Source organism: Silene latifolia, chromosome X, assembly GCF_048544455.1.
Source record: "Silene latifolia isolate original U9 population chromosome X, ASM4854445v1, whole genome shotgun sequence".
Lineage (NCBI taxonomy): Eukaryota > Viridiplantae > Streptophyta > Magnoliopsida > Caryophyllales > Caryophyllaceae > Silene > Silene latifolia.
The window spans coordinates 56,795,695-56,812,730 of NC_133537.1; the positions used below are offsets into that span (position 1 = coordinate 56,795,695).

At 39.7% G+C, this 17,036-nt stretch overlaps 1 long non-coding RNA gene across 1 annotated transcript; it reads left to right on the forward strand.

Annotated features, from left to right (window-relative positions):
• Window positions 1–272: 272 nt before the first annotated feature.
• On the forward strand, window positions 273–16,575 carry LOC141621406 (uncharacterized). The gene is made up of 2 exons (XR_012532300.1): window positions 273–516; window positions 16,018–16,575. It is a non-coding gene; the product is annotated as an uncharacterized LOC141621406 (long non-coding RNA).
• Window positions 16,576–17,036: the final 461 nt, after the last annotated feature.

Here is a 17,036-nt window from a genome sequence, read left to right on the forward strand (position 1 = left end):
ATTACTCTCATAATGGAGAAACTATTACACTATATTTCCCAATTTCTATCTATTTCTATCTCTCATCCTCATCCCTTCTCTCCATTTTTTAGTTCATTTTAGCTCTATTACTCCCTTAATAATTACTCTCATTCCAAGCGAGCCCTAAATAGTTGTCTAGTATAATTTGGCTATATATATATATATATATATATATATATATATATATATATATATATATATATATATATATATATATATATATATTTATACAACCATTGTTAGCGCCGCTGAATAATTGTGGGATCAACCAAACAAACTCCTTTTTATTCTTCTAATAAAATTCTCTTAATTTCTCAGGGGAAAAAAGGGAGTTTATAATATACATACTATATTGTGTAACATATCTAATACTGTACTAGTAACTAAGTAATGGGTAATTGTGCAAACAAACCGGCGACGGCGGAGGGAGAAGCTCCAGTACCGGTGGAGAAGGCAGCGGAGACGACGGATAGAGAAATAGTATTGGAAACCAAGGTAATTACTACTGAGGTTGATGCCAATGATCCCTCCACGCCGAGATCTCTCGCTCAAATGTTGGAGGTCAATTGTTATTATTAATTACTATTCCTATTAATCTCTTACGTAATATTATTACTAATAATCTAGTATTTTCATCTCACTTATTCCGTATTTTTTTATTTGATTTTTATGGACATATATTCATAGGTCTTATATGTTTTTTTTAGTTATCTTGAAGTTTTCTGCCTTGATTATGCTTGATGTGCCATTAGTTCATTAACATATATACCACGTAGTGGTAGATGTTTACGTTCATGTAGCATGAGTTTGTAGGTAAAGCTACACTGTATTAACATATAGGTCCTAGGTTCGAATCTCGTTTTCTATATATTGTAATGCTTTTATGCCCACTGAATTTCTTTTTTCTCTATTATGTCTCCCACTAAATTAGTGGGAGACGGACTCTCATGAGATCTACTGTAATTATATTAGGTATACTCGAAAAAATTTCGAAGAATTTAACTAAAAACTACGAAAATTTTGTCCACCAAGAGGGCGATGACTCCTACTAGCCACCCTTAACTCCACCACTAGATCATAGTCTAAATAAAATCAACAATTATCAATTCCTTACTAAAAAGTAAACATGTGATTTCTTAATAATGAGATGATCTCGTATAAAAATTTGTTTTTAGAAGAATTGATATATTCTCCCTACGGTTTATTGACTTTAGATTGCAAGTTTGCAACTCACTATTTACTCATAAAATAAGCCATTATCAATATTTGGATGTTAAATAATCGATTACCATATTAACTTTTTTTTGAAAGAAACACGCCCGAAGGCGTAAATCAATCAATTAAAGATTGATCAAACAAAACAGCAACATTCGCAGAAGGCGGTAACCCATCTACCCAAGTGACTCGACCAATAACTCTAGGAACAATATGCGCTAAAGCATGCGCGACTCGTATGCGACCAAATAATAGACTGAATATTACGACTCAAAACAATAATGTCCTCTATAATAAGTGAGAAAATGCTTTTTTCGTGCTTCTGCTCCTTAATTGCATCAATCACCAGTAAACTGTCACTCTCCATCTCGATACAAGCCAAGCCTCGATTCGCAGCCTCTTCGAGTCCATCTGACACTGCCGTAGCTTCCGCCTCGTGGACCTTCCAACTTTCACTACGAACAGAAGACATACCCCATAACACCGAACCCGCCGCATCTCGACACACCACCCCTATACCAACCCCTTCACCCTCTTTAGCTCCCGCATCGACATTAATTTTAACATAGCCCTCCATATCCGCCTTCCATCCCGAACTACCTGCCTCCTCACCTCCCCTCCCCACTCTTCGTCGAGTCTTAGAACCAGCCTCTTCCCCATCAGCTCCTAAGCCCTCGTGAACCACGTCCCCAACCCTTTTAACAATACTATCCGACACCACCTCCACCCCATCAAAGATCACCTTGTTGCGGTGTTCCTAAATAGCCCAACATCCAACCATTAACTTAACTCGCTCGTCCTCCCCCAACTCCCTCCAGCAGAACTCTACCCATTCCCTTATATCGTTCCCTACCCCCTCCGTCACCACCTCCATCCCTAAGCCATCTCAAACCCAATGAGCAACCCCACAATCCCGTAACAAGTGCAAACTCGACTCAACAAAAGAAGAACATAAAGAACAGAGAGAACACTCACCTCCAACTCGAGCCGCTATGTTTGCTTTCGTGGCCAATGCTTCACTACACAGTTGCCAGAAGAAGAGTTTCACGCGGGGCCAAGCCGAAACTTTCCAGAGTAGATTCCATAGCCAGTTCCCCTTTTCCAAATCCGATGAGCCTGCCATGTCACCCACATCCCTAGCAAGCATCTTATAAGCACTATGGACTGTGTATTCTCCATCCCGTTCGAGCCCCCAATACCATAAATCCTCATGTCTATTTCGACTAACCTGAACATTCAAAACCCGTTCTCTTTCAAACTATGTTGCTCGGACTCTTCAATATGACCTCGCGTACCCGTGTCGGACACTGGACACTCGGACACTTTATTTTAGACCAAAAACATGATTTTTTTTCATAAAAATAGACGAATCCGACACTTGGACACGCGCCCGTGTCGGTTACTTCTAACTGAGTTCAAGCAACATAGCTTTCAAAGGGTAGGAATAGCTGATTAATTTTCTCTACATTCCACCCCTCTCCATTCGGCATCAACAACTCAGCCACAAGCATCCCCTCATCACCCGTCCTACAAGCTGATACCACACGCCCAGTTTGAGTGCTCGGTAACCACGCATGGCCCCAGACCTTCGTCTCAGTCCCGTCCCCAATCCTCCTCCTAAGCCCTCCGTCTAGCACCCCTCTAGCCTCCAAAATAGTTCTCCACGTATAATTCAGATTATATCCTAGTTGGGCAGTCATAAAGTCTCCATTAGGAAAGTATTTAGCCTTCATAAGACGAGTTCATAGACTATCCGGATTGGTGACCAAACGCTAAGCTTGCTTGCCTAACAACGCTAAGTTAAAGAGACGAAAATCTCTAAAACCCAAACCTCCAACACCCATCGACGGTGCCATTTGTCCCATGATACCCAGTGAATCCCTCTTTTATCTTCATCACGTCCCCACCAAAAACGAGCCACTAGCGATCTCAACTCATAGCAAAAGTTTGCGGGAATTTTAAACACACTCATCACATCGGTAGGGAGTGAATTAGCAACTGCCTTTATAAGAACCTCCTTACCAGCCCTCGACAAAAAATTTCCACGCCACCCTTGTAATCTTTTGCAGAGTTTGTCTCGAATAATGTCCGTAATCACCTTCTTAGACCATCCTATCACCGTTGGAAGACCCAAGTAACGAGCTTGCTCCTCCACCATAACAAAGCCCAGTCGTGCTGCAACCTCACTTTTACGACCCGAAGGAACACCTTTGCTAAAAGAGACCGTCGTTTTATCCCGGTTCAATAGCTGGCCAGAAGCCATCTCGTATTGCCTCAAGATCCCATTAATCACATCCGTTTCCTCTAGAGAAGCTTTCGCGAAAAAAATATTATCCTCTGCAAAAAGCAAATGAGAAATAGAAGGTGCAGCCCTGGACACTTTAATGTCGTGTAGAGCATCGTTCTCAACCGCCCTCCTCAACAAATTTGATAGAGCTTCAGTGCATAAAATGAATAGATACGGGGACAACGGGTCTCCTTGACGAAGCACTCTACTCGGTTTAAACTCAGCTGACGGCTCACCATTAATGAGAACAGAGAAAGTTACAGCACTACAACGAAAACGCGGGAAACTGACGGAAAAATTAAGGCCATACTGACGGCATTTCCGTCGGTATTTCAATTTACTGACGGAAATTCCGTCAGAATCGTGGTCACTTATTTCGTCAAGTAAAATACATCTTGTGGAATTTCCGTCAGTCTTCCAAAATACTGACGGATCTTTGACGGAAAATCCGTCTTTATTTCTAGGTCAAAAGTGACGGAAACTCCGTCAGTTTTTTGCACATCGACGGAATTTCCGTCAGTGTTATCTGACACGTGGCATTCCACGTAATTTTCTGAAATCACATTAAAAGAGGGTAGTGACGGAATTTCCGTCAGTATTTTCTTTTTACTGACGGAAATTCCGTCAGTTGCTAGACACGTGGCAGATCAGTCTAGTTGATAAAATGACATTAAAAAGAGGGCAGTGACGGAATTTCCGTCAGTATTTTCTTTTTACTGACGGAAATTCCGTCAGTTGCTAGACACGTGGCACTTTTCTGTTAATTCTTGGAAAATGATGGGGAAAAACAATGACGGAAATTCCGTCAGTTTTTCTAAATTAATGACAGAATTTCCGTCAGATTTATTAAAAAACAGGAATGGAAAAAGCGACTGTTTGCTGACCACGATGCGTTTTTGCATCGTTCAAATACGACTGCTTCTTGACCCACGATGCCTATTTGCATCGTTTCCAATATAACCAAAACCTGCAAAACACATCCAATCGTCGACCGCCAAGCGGGAATCCATTTTCACGTCGACCGCTAATGCGGGAATCAATAGACAACAAAAGAGAAGGGGACGCAAATTGTTTTACATAAAAACATAGTCAAATTTGTACATTGTCTTACAAATTAAACACGAAAGAGAATTGTCTTACCATGTCTTTCATACTCCCTACTAGACGACAATACTAACTAAACTAAAGTTCTAACCTAAAGGCTCTAACCTAAAGGCTCTAACTTAAAGGCTCTAAGTTATTATAGGCTCCATAAAACTACCAGTACCTCCAAACCCGTCATCACCACCCCCAAAGTCATCCCGTCTATGTGGAGTAGGAAATTGTGAACACGTGTTTGGGGGTTGAGATGCTTGCATATCAGCCCAAGCCTTTCTCATTGCCGCCATTTCTTGACTGTTCACGAAACCTGTCTTTCAAGAGAAACTCGAGCGGCTCGCTTATCATTCATTTGGGTGGAAAGCTGTGAAATCATGCTAGGAGCATAAGACAAAGACCGTCGGCCAGCTTTGTTAGGAGGAAGATCATACCATATTTGGGCCCCTGTATCTCTGGTCCCAAACATCCGGTTCTTCTCGTCAAAGCCTCCTACTGACCTTGTAGTAGGCCCGAATCTCGTCGGGAGACTGTCCGGTGGCAATGGTCGACTCATCTCCGCTTGGAAATCATTTGAAAAAATAGAAAATCGTCAGAAATGATATATATATATACCTATCTTTATAAGAAAGAGATTATCGTTCTTTGTAATAAAAATAAATATTAAATTAAATACAAGAATTTACCTCAATATCAGCCGCTCGAGGGTTAACCCACTCGCCCTTCTTATTTTTCTTCGTCTTCATGAACATCTTGTGGGGGGTGGCCTCTTGACCCTGAAATTAGTATGGAAACAAGTAAAATCAAGTATATATTTGTCAATCATATATATTAACCACTTTTTAAAAGCAATATAAACAATACTTACCAATTCCTTGAAAGCATCGGAGCAACTCTTCCGACCAAGAGTGTGGGTGCCCAATGCTTTCCCATCTTTCCCACCCGACTTCCTATTTGCCGTGTTGATTTTCGAATGTTTGACAAAAGTAGGATCATTTGGCCTATTCCTAAGGTTCTCCAACCAAGTAGCAGGCACCCACTTTGGCGGTTTCTTGTTATATTTTAGTTCATTAATAAGAGTGGTAATCCGCCTCATTACCCTCTTTGCCACTCGGGAATAGGATCATACTCGGGATCGATGGATCTTACATGACTTCGTTTCAAAAACAAATGTGAAATTAGTTATATAAAACTTATGAAAATTCTTATAAACTTAAGAAAATTATTATAAACTTAAGAAAATTATTATTGAAAAACATAATTACCGCAAAGTAACTCCACATCTTCTGACGATGTGCGTTACTCGCTTCACCCCACCTAGTGAAGTACTCATCTCCTGTGTTACGCGTGAACGACCAAGTAACATATTTCTTGATTGGTTCGTCATCCCACCTGAAAAATACACAAATATTTGAAATTAAAACTGTAAATGTTAAGTTTTTTAAAAATTAAAAAATTAACATAAACTTACCAAAAATGATCTGGCCGAGCATGGGCCGCTAAGAGAGTCACCTGCATGTTCTCCTGTCTTCGTGATGGAGGTTCAGGATATTCCTCATCCTCAACCTCGTCGTCCTCCCGATTCTGTTGAGATGCATTTGCCTTACTATTGCTCCCAATCAAACGGCGAAAAATGTTCGGCATAATCACTGCATGAAAACAATTCAAATTGTTAGTTCAAAGAAAAAATCGTTAGTTCAAAACATCCATTTCTGCAGGGTATATATAAACAATTGAAACAAACACTAACTATGGAAAACTGTGAACTAATTACCACTTGCCTCTTCTTTAATGCATTTTATTTGCTGAATTGAGAGGTTTCTTATGACCAAACCTTGGAAATTGAAACACACTATTGATGTTAAGCTAAAACGACATGTATAAAACAAAAAACCAAATAGGCTAGAACGACAAGTAATAAAAAACGGAGAGCAAATTTTATTGAATGTTTAATAATTGTACAATTACAACTAGTCCTCCTCACTATCACTATCACTACAAATCAAAACAGGTTCATCTTCTGAAAAAAGCACTCCTACTTCTTCCTCTGATTCCTCATTTTCGTATCTAATAAGTTCTTCAACTTCATCTTCATCCCCTTCTTCTCCGACGTCTCTGTCATATTCCCCTTGACCTCTTTCCACTGTCACTTCGTATACATCTTCATCCTCTATATCTTCCAACAAAATCGGTGAAATTGAGTGATCATTCACAACCACATCTTCTTGAAAGACACTTTCTTCAATAGGAGCATCAACTTGTGATCTTGCCTTGGTTTTAAAAACCGCGGACCACTGAATACCTTGATTACCTTTCTTAATGGTTGGATAAGGAGCATAACAAACTTGATCGACTTGAAAAGCTGCCACAAATGGGTTATGTCCACGAAGTTTCTTTTTCTCGTTTACATCTACAAGTCCATAAACCTTATGGATACTAAGTCCTTGTGGGGAATTATCAAGCCAATCACATTTAAACAATATAACCCTATAAACCCTTTGCTCGGCATAATAAGAAAGCTCAATTACTTCATTTAGGGTTCCATAGTAGTCCAACCCTTCTGTTGAATTCACAGAAACCCCATTGCTTAACGTAGACTTCGAAACATCAACTCCCTCCTTATAAGCTCGAAACTTATAGCCGTTGATGGAATACCGTCTCCAAGACTTCACCATGTTACTAGGACCCAATGCTAAAGCTATTATTAGACGATCCTTCAATCTATGAACCTATGAATAAAAAAATGTTAATTAAGTTGTTATATTTTTTTCAATATCTAATAAGAAATCTAAATGTATAGTTCAATTTCAAAGAAAATGTATCATCACTTACTTTATTTCGGAACCATTTCGGAAAACTTTTCTCATGTGATGCCCAAACATCATCAGAGGATGTGACATCAGGAAAATTTATTTTGATATGTGCCTCAAATTCCCTATAAGTAGGGAAAGCATGTTTTAGTTATGTATTAATTACCTATAAATTCGATCTAATTTGATAATTAAAAAACAATTGAGTAATGATGAAGTATTAACTTACTTTTCATAAGTATCTAAAAAATCTCCACAGTTCCTTAGCACATAAAAATGAGCTTCTTCATACTCTTTCTCAGTTAAGTACCTCTGTATACATTTTCCGGTTGTAGTTCCCATGTCATCATTGAATAACTCAAGTAACTTAGATTTCAACTGGTCATCGGAATTTACACCAACATCTAAGTCTTTTGCTTTTGTGTCAATGTGCATAACATCCAAGTTGTGTCGAATCAGCAACGTTTTCCAGTAGGGAAGTTCCCAGAATATGCTTTGTTTCCACCAACCTTCATTCTGATCTTTCAATCTTTTCAATTCTTTATCAGAAGCATCAACTATTTTAGGCAAGTCTTTTACGGATTCCCACACTTCATCACCCGTTAGTTTCGATGCGGCTATGCGATTCTCAGTTTTTCTGTTTTTAAGAAAATGCTTACAATTGTCGCGGAAAGGATGATCAGGTGTTAAGAACTCACGGTGACAATCAAATCAACAAACCTTTTTGCTATTTTTAAGCCAAAAAGATCTATGATCATTTTCTGGACAATAAGGACAGGCACGATATCCACTTGTGGACCAACCAGAAAGCATGCCATATGCCGGGAAATCGTTGATCGTCCACATTAATGCAGCCTTTAATTGAAAATTTTGTTTCTTAGAGACATCATAGGTGTCCACGCCGGTTTTCCAAAGTTGGTTCAACTCTTTGATAAACGGTTGGAGGAAAACATCTAAATTTGACTTCGGGTTCTTAGGACCGGGAACTAGTACAGATAAGAACATAAATTGTCTCTTCATGCATAACCAAGGAGGTAAGTTGTACGGAGTCACAATCACGGGCCAACAAGAGTATTTCGTCCCAAACTGCCCAAAAGGTTGAAATTCATCCGTACACAAACCTAGCCTAACATTCCGGGGTTCACTTGCAAAATCTGGATGCTCTCTATCGAAATGCTTCCACGCTTCTCCATCACTTGGATGTGCCATTGTCCCCCTTTCTCTTAATCGAGAGTTTTTGTAGTGCCAACTCATCTCACCTGCTATGTGCTTGGTTGCATATAGTCGTTGTAACCTTGGCGCAAGCGGGAAATAAGTTATTGGTTTACATGGAATTCGCCTCCCAGTTGAATTCTTTTTACCTTTATACCGAGATGCACGACACTTTGTACATTCTTCAAGATTAGAATTTTCCTCCCAGAAAAGCATACATCCATTGATACATGCATCAATCTTTTCATGGGTAAGTTGGAGTCCCTTCAGAACTTTTTTAATCTCATTAAAATTGCGCGCTATTTGATTTTCCTTTGGAATTATGTCACCAACGAACGACACAAAACCATTAGCGCATCTAAGAGATATGTTGTTCTCACATTTGAGTGATAACAACCTAGCAGTTGCTTGCAACAAACTCATATCACTTCCCTCAAACACCGGTTGTTCGGCTTGCTCTAACATTTTAAAGAACGAAGAAACTTGGGGGTTCGGGGTTTCATAACGCACTTCTTCATCGTTAAGGTCATCAGGATTAAGTCGATCCTCCAAAATTTGGTCAACAGTATCACGCAATGCATTTTCCACGAACTCACGGTAAGGATTCTCACTAGCATTTGTACTAGGTAGTTTCTCACCGTGATATGTCCATACATAATAATTATCGGCGAAACCATACGACCAAAGATGAATTTGAACATCTGCTTTCCTTTTAAAACCTAGGTTTTTGCATTTCTTACACGGACACCTCATTTCACCTAAATTCTTGTACTCACTACTTCCTTCCGCGAATTTAATAAACTCTTTCACCCCCTCTGCATATGCTTTCTTGGGTTTCTTTTTTTCGTCTAATCTTTCATACATCCACTGCCGTTCTAATCTTTTCATGTTATTATATATCTACACATTTATATATGTCATTAAAATAATAACCTAACAACAATCAAAATCAAGCATAATAAACAATAATTTAACATTTTAACCAATATAAATATTGTATTTCTTTGAATTGGGTCCTTATCACTCCAACCTAAACCCATCAATGTACGTTTTAAGTCACTAGCAAACATGTACTTGTGATTTATTAATGAGAAAAAATCCGCAAACAATTCCCATCCGTTCTCCAAATACACAATATAGAATAAATAATTACTCTACATATGCATTTAGAGAACATTAAAGGAATTGTCACCAAAATCTTTTCTTATTAACAAATCACAAGCACATGTTTACTACCTAAGTGACTTAAAACGTACAAAGACAGTCCCAAAACGGGGACTATTCAAAAATTACTCCTAGTGAGTAATTTTTGAATGGGTACTAGGTCAATATGAACAATAATTTTAACAATATTAAAAACAAAACATACAACAATGACTACTTTTTCAATTAACATAAACTAACATGATTTACTTTTCATTTTACATATCTAGTCTAATTATCATTTTAAAAACTAACATCAATAATTTTTCAATTTACATATCTAGTCTAATTATCATTTTAAAAACATTAACATTTAACAAAATTTAACAATAATCTAATTAACAAAAAAATTAGATGCATACAATAAAACCGTCACATCATACATTTAAACAAAATTGGCTTCTATCCTAAGTCAACATGCATCAAAGATCAACAATAATTCAACAAGTAATTAAAACAATAACTAATATTCTAATTCAATTAAGATAATTAAACAAAAAAAAATTAAAAGAGAAAATACCTAATTAGTTCAACAAAGAAAAAAATGAAAAAGAAGGATGAGAAAGAGGAAGTGGCGGGGGGGGGTGGCGGGGCGGCGGCAAGGGCGGCGGGGCGGCGATAGTGGCGGTGGGAGGCTATGGAGAAAAAAATTAAAAACAATTAAAGAATAAGGAAAAAGAGAAAGGAGAAAAGAAGAAAAACAAATAAAATTACCTTATAGTGATGGCGACAGCGTGGTGGTGTTGTTGGTGGTGGTGGCGGCGCCGGAAGTGGAGGAGGGTGGTGGTGGTGTCGGGTTTTAAGGTGGTGGAGGAGGGTTTGGCGATTTTTAATTTGGGGGAAAAAATTGGTAAAGTGATACGGGATGCTCCCGTGGTTGAGATAAAAGGACCCACTGACGGATTATCCGTCGATATATTAAAAAAACTGACGGAATATCCGTCAAGTATATTAAAACACCGACGGAATATCCGTCATCGGCACATTTATCGGACAATAATGCGAAACTTTACACGTCACAATTATTGGCCCCAGCAATCGGAATATCCGTCGGTTTTACAAAATCTGACGGAATTTCCGTCGGTGGGCCAAATCTTCGTGATGACTGTCATCAACACAAAGATTCAAATATCTTGGCCCACCGGCGGAAATTCCATCAGATTTTGAAAAACTGACGGATATTCCGTCGATGGGCTAAAATGATATCCGGTGTACTCAATTTAACGTGTGAAGCCCATCGACGGATATTCCGTCAGGATTGGGATTCGACGGAATTTCCGTCATGACTTTTTGGCGCCTTTGACTTGGTCAACGCACCAATAGATACTGACGGGATATCCGTCAGGAAACGTTACTGACGGAATTTCCGTCACACATCCGTCAGTAACCCGTGTTTTCTAACGGTCTCTTTTTTCCGTCGGTAGGCCGTCAGTAACCCGCGTTTTTCTTGTAGTGCAATAGACACACACTCCATGACTCGTCTTATCCACGCCCCATCAAATCCCATCGTTACCAGAACCCGTCTCAGAAAGGCCCCCTCCACCCTATCGTATGCCTTTGCCATGTACTCCAGCTTGATTGTCATGTTCCCTTCCGTTTGCCTATTGTTCTTCATGTTGTGAAATAACTCAAAAGCAATCAAAATGTTGTCCGAAATCAAACGACCTGGTGTGAAGGCACTCTGATTCTCCGACACAATCTCCCCAAGGAACGATTTCAACCTATTAGCCAGAACTTTTGACACTAATTTGTAGACCACGTTACAAAGGCTTATGGGCCTGAAATCCCGAATCTTATCCGGCGCCTTCTTCTTCGGAATTAAGACTATGTTAGTCTTATTAATACTCTCCGGGGACATCTCACCCCTTAAAATCCTAAGCACTGTATCTACCACATTTGGGTCAGTGACATGCCAAAAAGATTGATAAAACAACCCATTCATTTCGTCTGGACCTGGAGCTTTTACGGGGTGCATTTGATTAAGTGTGTCCATAATCTAAGCTTCACTATAATCCGCTCGAAGAACTAAATTCATTCTTCTTGTAACCCGTCCCTCCAATCCCACCAGTACTTCGTCAAAATTAGTTGGCCCAGCCGAAGTGAATAAAGACTGGAAATAGTCATATGCAATACGAGAGATCGCTTCATCCCCCACACGCACCTGCCCTTCATCGTCAATAAGATTCCCAATGAAAGTTTTCCTCTTTCGTTCTCTTGCTTTAGCATGAAAAAACTAAGTATTCCGGTCCCCGTCTTTCAACCATAGTGCCCTTGACAGTTGCCTCCAGTATTGCTCCTCTTGTCTATGCAAGCTCGCTATTTCAGCTACCACTTTCCTTCTCCGTTTTATCTCCTCGTCGGTCCTGCCCCCTTCATTTAGTAGACTCAATTGTTGGCGCTTCAGCTTTAGAGATCGTCCAATCTTCCCAATATTAATCTTTTTCCATGACTGCAATTCCTTAGCACATGCCTTCAAGGTTTCAACCAGCTCCCCGTTACCACGCTCCATCCCACGAATCACAACATACTCACACCCTTCTTCTCCCACCCAATTATGCTCAAAGCGGAACCGACACCTCATCTTACCACCAATTTCCCTCATATCAAAGACAAGCTTGAGTGGAGCATGGTCGGACCATTTCCGATCAAGGTGAAGTAATTTAGCATACGGGAACAGTTCTAGCCAAGACTCCGTACATAAGGCATGGTCGATCATACTCTGCCTGTTAGCCTCACCCACTTGACCATTGTCGAAAGTGAAAGGGTAGCCCTCCCACGCCACATCCTTTAACCCACATTCATCAACCACCTTTTGGAAATTGTTCATCTGCCATTGTGCACGACTCCCCCCTTCATCTCGGTAGAGTACAACATCTCGTTGAAATCACCAATACATATCCACGGGAGTAGAGACTGACTGTGAAGGAGGCAAAGTAAATCCCACGATAGATAGCGCTCCGCTACAGCTGGCCACCCATAGAACCCCGTAACTCTCCACTCCTTATCACCCTCACGGACATGAAAATCCATGTGATGTATCGAAGCAGACACAAAAGTGCAATTTATTTCCTTCCTCCATAAGAAAGCAAGCCCCCCAGATCTTCCCATACTATCCACCTCCATCCCATAATACCCCCCTAGCTTCTCCCTCACTCTCCTCATATCACGGCCACATAGCTTGGTCTCGCATAAAAAAATCATGGACGGGGCCTCCCTACGCACTAGGGCACGTAAGGCACTGACCGTGTCGGGGTAGCCCAATCCCCGACAGTTGAGGCTTAAAAGATTCATTTGGCCTGGCGGGGTTAAGCTCCCTCAACTTCCGCCTCAGGTATTAAGACGCCCCCGTCTATCGAAACTTTCTGCCTCTTATCACCCTCTCCACCATTTTCCCCTTCCCTAGACCGTTACCTCCAACTCCCCCTCCCACAGAAACATCACTCCCCTCTCTGCCCCCTCCCTCGCCAGTTTCCTCCACTCTCTACTCTTCTTCTTTCCCCTCGAGCTCCTCTCTGACAACAGCCGACACCACCCTCTGCTCAACCTACCCATTAGTACCAGCAACCCTATCGTCATCCACGTCCATCGCACGCTCCTCCACTCTCCCCTGCTCCATATCCTCCCCCTCAGCCACCTGCGTGCTCATCTCTCTCCCCAGCCTGCCTCCCTCCACCTCCAGTTTCATTAAGAGTATAAAACTCCCCTTCCTCTGTTCTACATGTATGTTCCACCCCTTCGACGCTCTTATTAGAGCATGCCCCTACTTCTTCACCATTTGTGACATCAATTTGCCCAGCACCCCCCTCTTTAAGCCCTCCCTTTTTTATCTTAAGTTCGATCGCAATGGATTTTCGTCTCTCAATCATTAACACAATATCCTCCTTTGCCTAATTCTTTTTCTCCGCGTCAAAAGCCGAGTTAAGGTCCCTTCTGCCTTTACCCGATGTTTCTTGCTTCGTCTTCGTAATTTTCCATGGTGAGGCTTTAAGCCATTCCCCAAACTTTAGTTCCTCATCTTCATACGGACCATGCTCACAATCCTTCTCCCTATGACCCATGATCCCACATCCATAGCAAAAGATAGGTAGTCGCTCATATTTAACATCAAAATGCACGACACGGCCTTGCTTCATCTTAATTGGTATAACACCTTTAATAGGTTCCGTACATCATGAATAACACGGATGTGTATTGCTCTATCAAGCTCACAATTTGGGCCCTTATCAACCTCAACAAAAGTCCCCAGAATCGCTCCAGTACTTTTTATATTCGATCTGTTTGATCGTCCCGAAATAGGTAATCAGAAAGTGGTAAAGTGGTACATCAGTTAATTTACCTCCACAGTTTGGCTCATTGAAACACTAGACGAACTTTTCAAAATGCCAAAGTTGCCCTTCTAGCACCCTTGCTTTATCGCGCTCTGCATCGAACCGGAAAACGAAGGTTTCTCTTTTGCTTCCACCACGTTCCCAAGAATAGGTTTTGACGGATTCCAAAGCCTAATCATAGTATAAATCGCAGCTCTGACATTTAGTGCCCTAGAAGCCCACAATTTGCCAACCAGCATACATTGGCCACGCTGATGCCCCTCATCGTTCTTTTCCTCCCATTCGAAAGCCGCTTGATCATCTTCATCCTTACCCTTGATCGGTTCTTTCCCATTCCTATTTGAACCCCACGTGTTACTCATCTCCTGAAAACTGCATATAGAAACAAAAAAAAAAAAACCAAGAAAAGACAAACAGAAAGCACTAATCTCACGATCGAAACCGTGACAGAAGCCTCGAGGAAGAGGAGAAGCCCTAAGATTTTTAGACATGAAACCCTAGGAACCCTAGACCAAACGAGCACCTTCTAGTTGTTCCCAATTGAGTTTGATTCCTTTAATTACCATATTAACGTTTTGATTAAGAAAGTTTCCTCCCATGTTATTAGAGTCTCAATGTTGGCCTTGAAGGTTTAAGTTCAAATTATTCATCCATCTTATTCTCACAGAATTGATCTGTGAAGGGTGGATTAAGGTAGAATCTCTCTATCAGAAATTTCTTCTTCTTCTTGTTTTTTATTTATTTATTTATTTATTTTTTTCGACATTTTCAGCCATTTTATAATTATAAGTTATGACGTTGAGCATAGCAATAGCCACCTGATAATATCTGGAGAAATAAAGAATGCACGTTTTGAATGTAACAAGGAATCTTCCCAAAATCCATGGAATATTACCAAACACATGACTACATATGTGTCACTGATCAAAATTAACAAATGATAATGGTGGCCCAATTTCTCGGCCCATGTTCGTCCTACTATGGGTTAGTATGTTATGTGGTCACTGAGTCACTCTTAGCTCATATACCCAAATAACCTTCATGTAACTTTGTCATCTTCCTCGTCTATTTGATGTGCTCCATCTCTTTTGTCTATGCCATGCCTTTGCTATTATTCCTTCATTCTTCATAATAAGTTTTGTGTTACTGAAACATGATACATATGTTGTATCGATAAGATCGTCTCCTCAACAAATTATAGCTGTAAAGTCAAAAAATTTGGAATAAATTTCAAGTATTTTAGTACTTATTTGCCTTTTCAATATCGTTTCTATTATTTTTATTCAATTTTTATCTATCATCTTTCTTCATTCACTTCCTCTTTGTGATTTATTTTCTTTCATTTTATATGGTTTCATATTTTACTGATGGCAATGGCATAGCTACCTTATAGGGAAGGGGTGGCAGCGAGATCCCACAGATTTTGTAGTCTTATTGTATTGTATGTCAGCATGTGTACAATTGTACTGATTTTTACTACGAAAGAACCCTCTATTTTTATAGGTGGTTCTTAAATTTACGTTATGATCCCACTTATAAAATTTTATGGCTATGCCACTTGGTGACGGGTGAATAAAACCAACTTGATTGACTATAAATCATCTTTGGACTAAAACCTTATTGTCCATCTTTGGACTAAAACCTTATTGTCCATGTCGTGGTTGATATTGATGTCTTAAATTACTACATACTTCCACATTGCAGACATGAGCATCTTGAATCTTAATGTTGGAGACGTGCACAACACGACAACCACAGCTATTTGATGATTACCGTTGAAATTTACAAATTGAAATAAAATATGCTTAGACGATGTCGTCTGATAAAACTCAATTATTGTTGATAGGAGGAGGAAAAGAAGTCGGAAGCCGCTAAGCCAGCAGAGACCTCAACACCAGCAGTTGAGACAGCTAAAGCCGAAGCCTCAGAACCCAAGAAAGAAGAGACTAAACCGGCTGAAGTCCTGGCTAAGGTCGAAGAGAAGAAAGTCGAGGAGAAAAAACCTTGATTATAATTAATTTGTTGCTCAAGGGACGAACGTTGATATGGAAATTAATAGGAATATTTATAATAGTTGGGCCTCAACTATCATCTTATGATAGATGAACCATCTCAACCAAAACTTTAAGATGATGGTTGAGGCCCAACTATTATAAATATTCCTATTAGAAATGGTTGTTTGTTTCATTGTTGAGGAAAACAAAAATGGGGTGAACGTTGATTAATGTGTTTAATATTGTGGTTTGATAGGTTATTTATTTCTTAAAAAAGAAAGAAATAATTAATGGTGTGTTATTTTGATGAATTTTTATTTGGCGAGGGTTATTGTTGGGTAAGGAACTAAGGACATAAGCACGTGTCTTCACCAATTACTCTTTTGATTTATGCTATAAGTTTCACTGTTTTTCTTTGTGGTATAAACTTGTGAACTTTGTTTTTTTTTTTTTTTTTTTTTTTTTAGGTAAGAAAACTAGGTTGATCCTCTAGGGTAGGACCAATCTATCTCATCCTTTTGAATGAGGGAGGTAAGTTGAAGCCACCGGCTATAAACCCACCTCGAAAGAGTTGGACATGAATGTCCAACTAAAGCCATGAAGTCAGCAACTTTGTTGGCTTCACGAAAACAATGTTTAATTATCACTTCATCGAAAAAATGAAGGTCTAATTTCACATCCTTGATAATACTAGAAATTTCCCACGGAATTTGCCAAGTACCTCGAATCGAGTTAATAACACATAAATTATCACCCTCCACAATTAACTTTGAGATTCCTAAGTATTTAGCTGTTAAAATACCTTCTTTTAAAGCAAGTGCTTCCGCGACAAGGATACTATTGGATCCGCACTTTTTTGTTCCCAACAAAA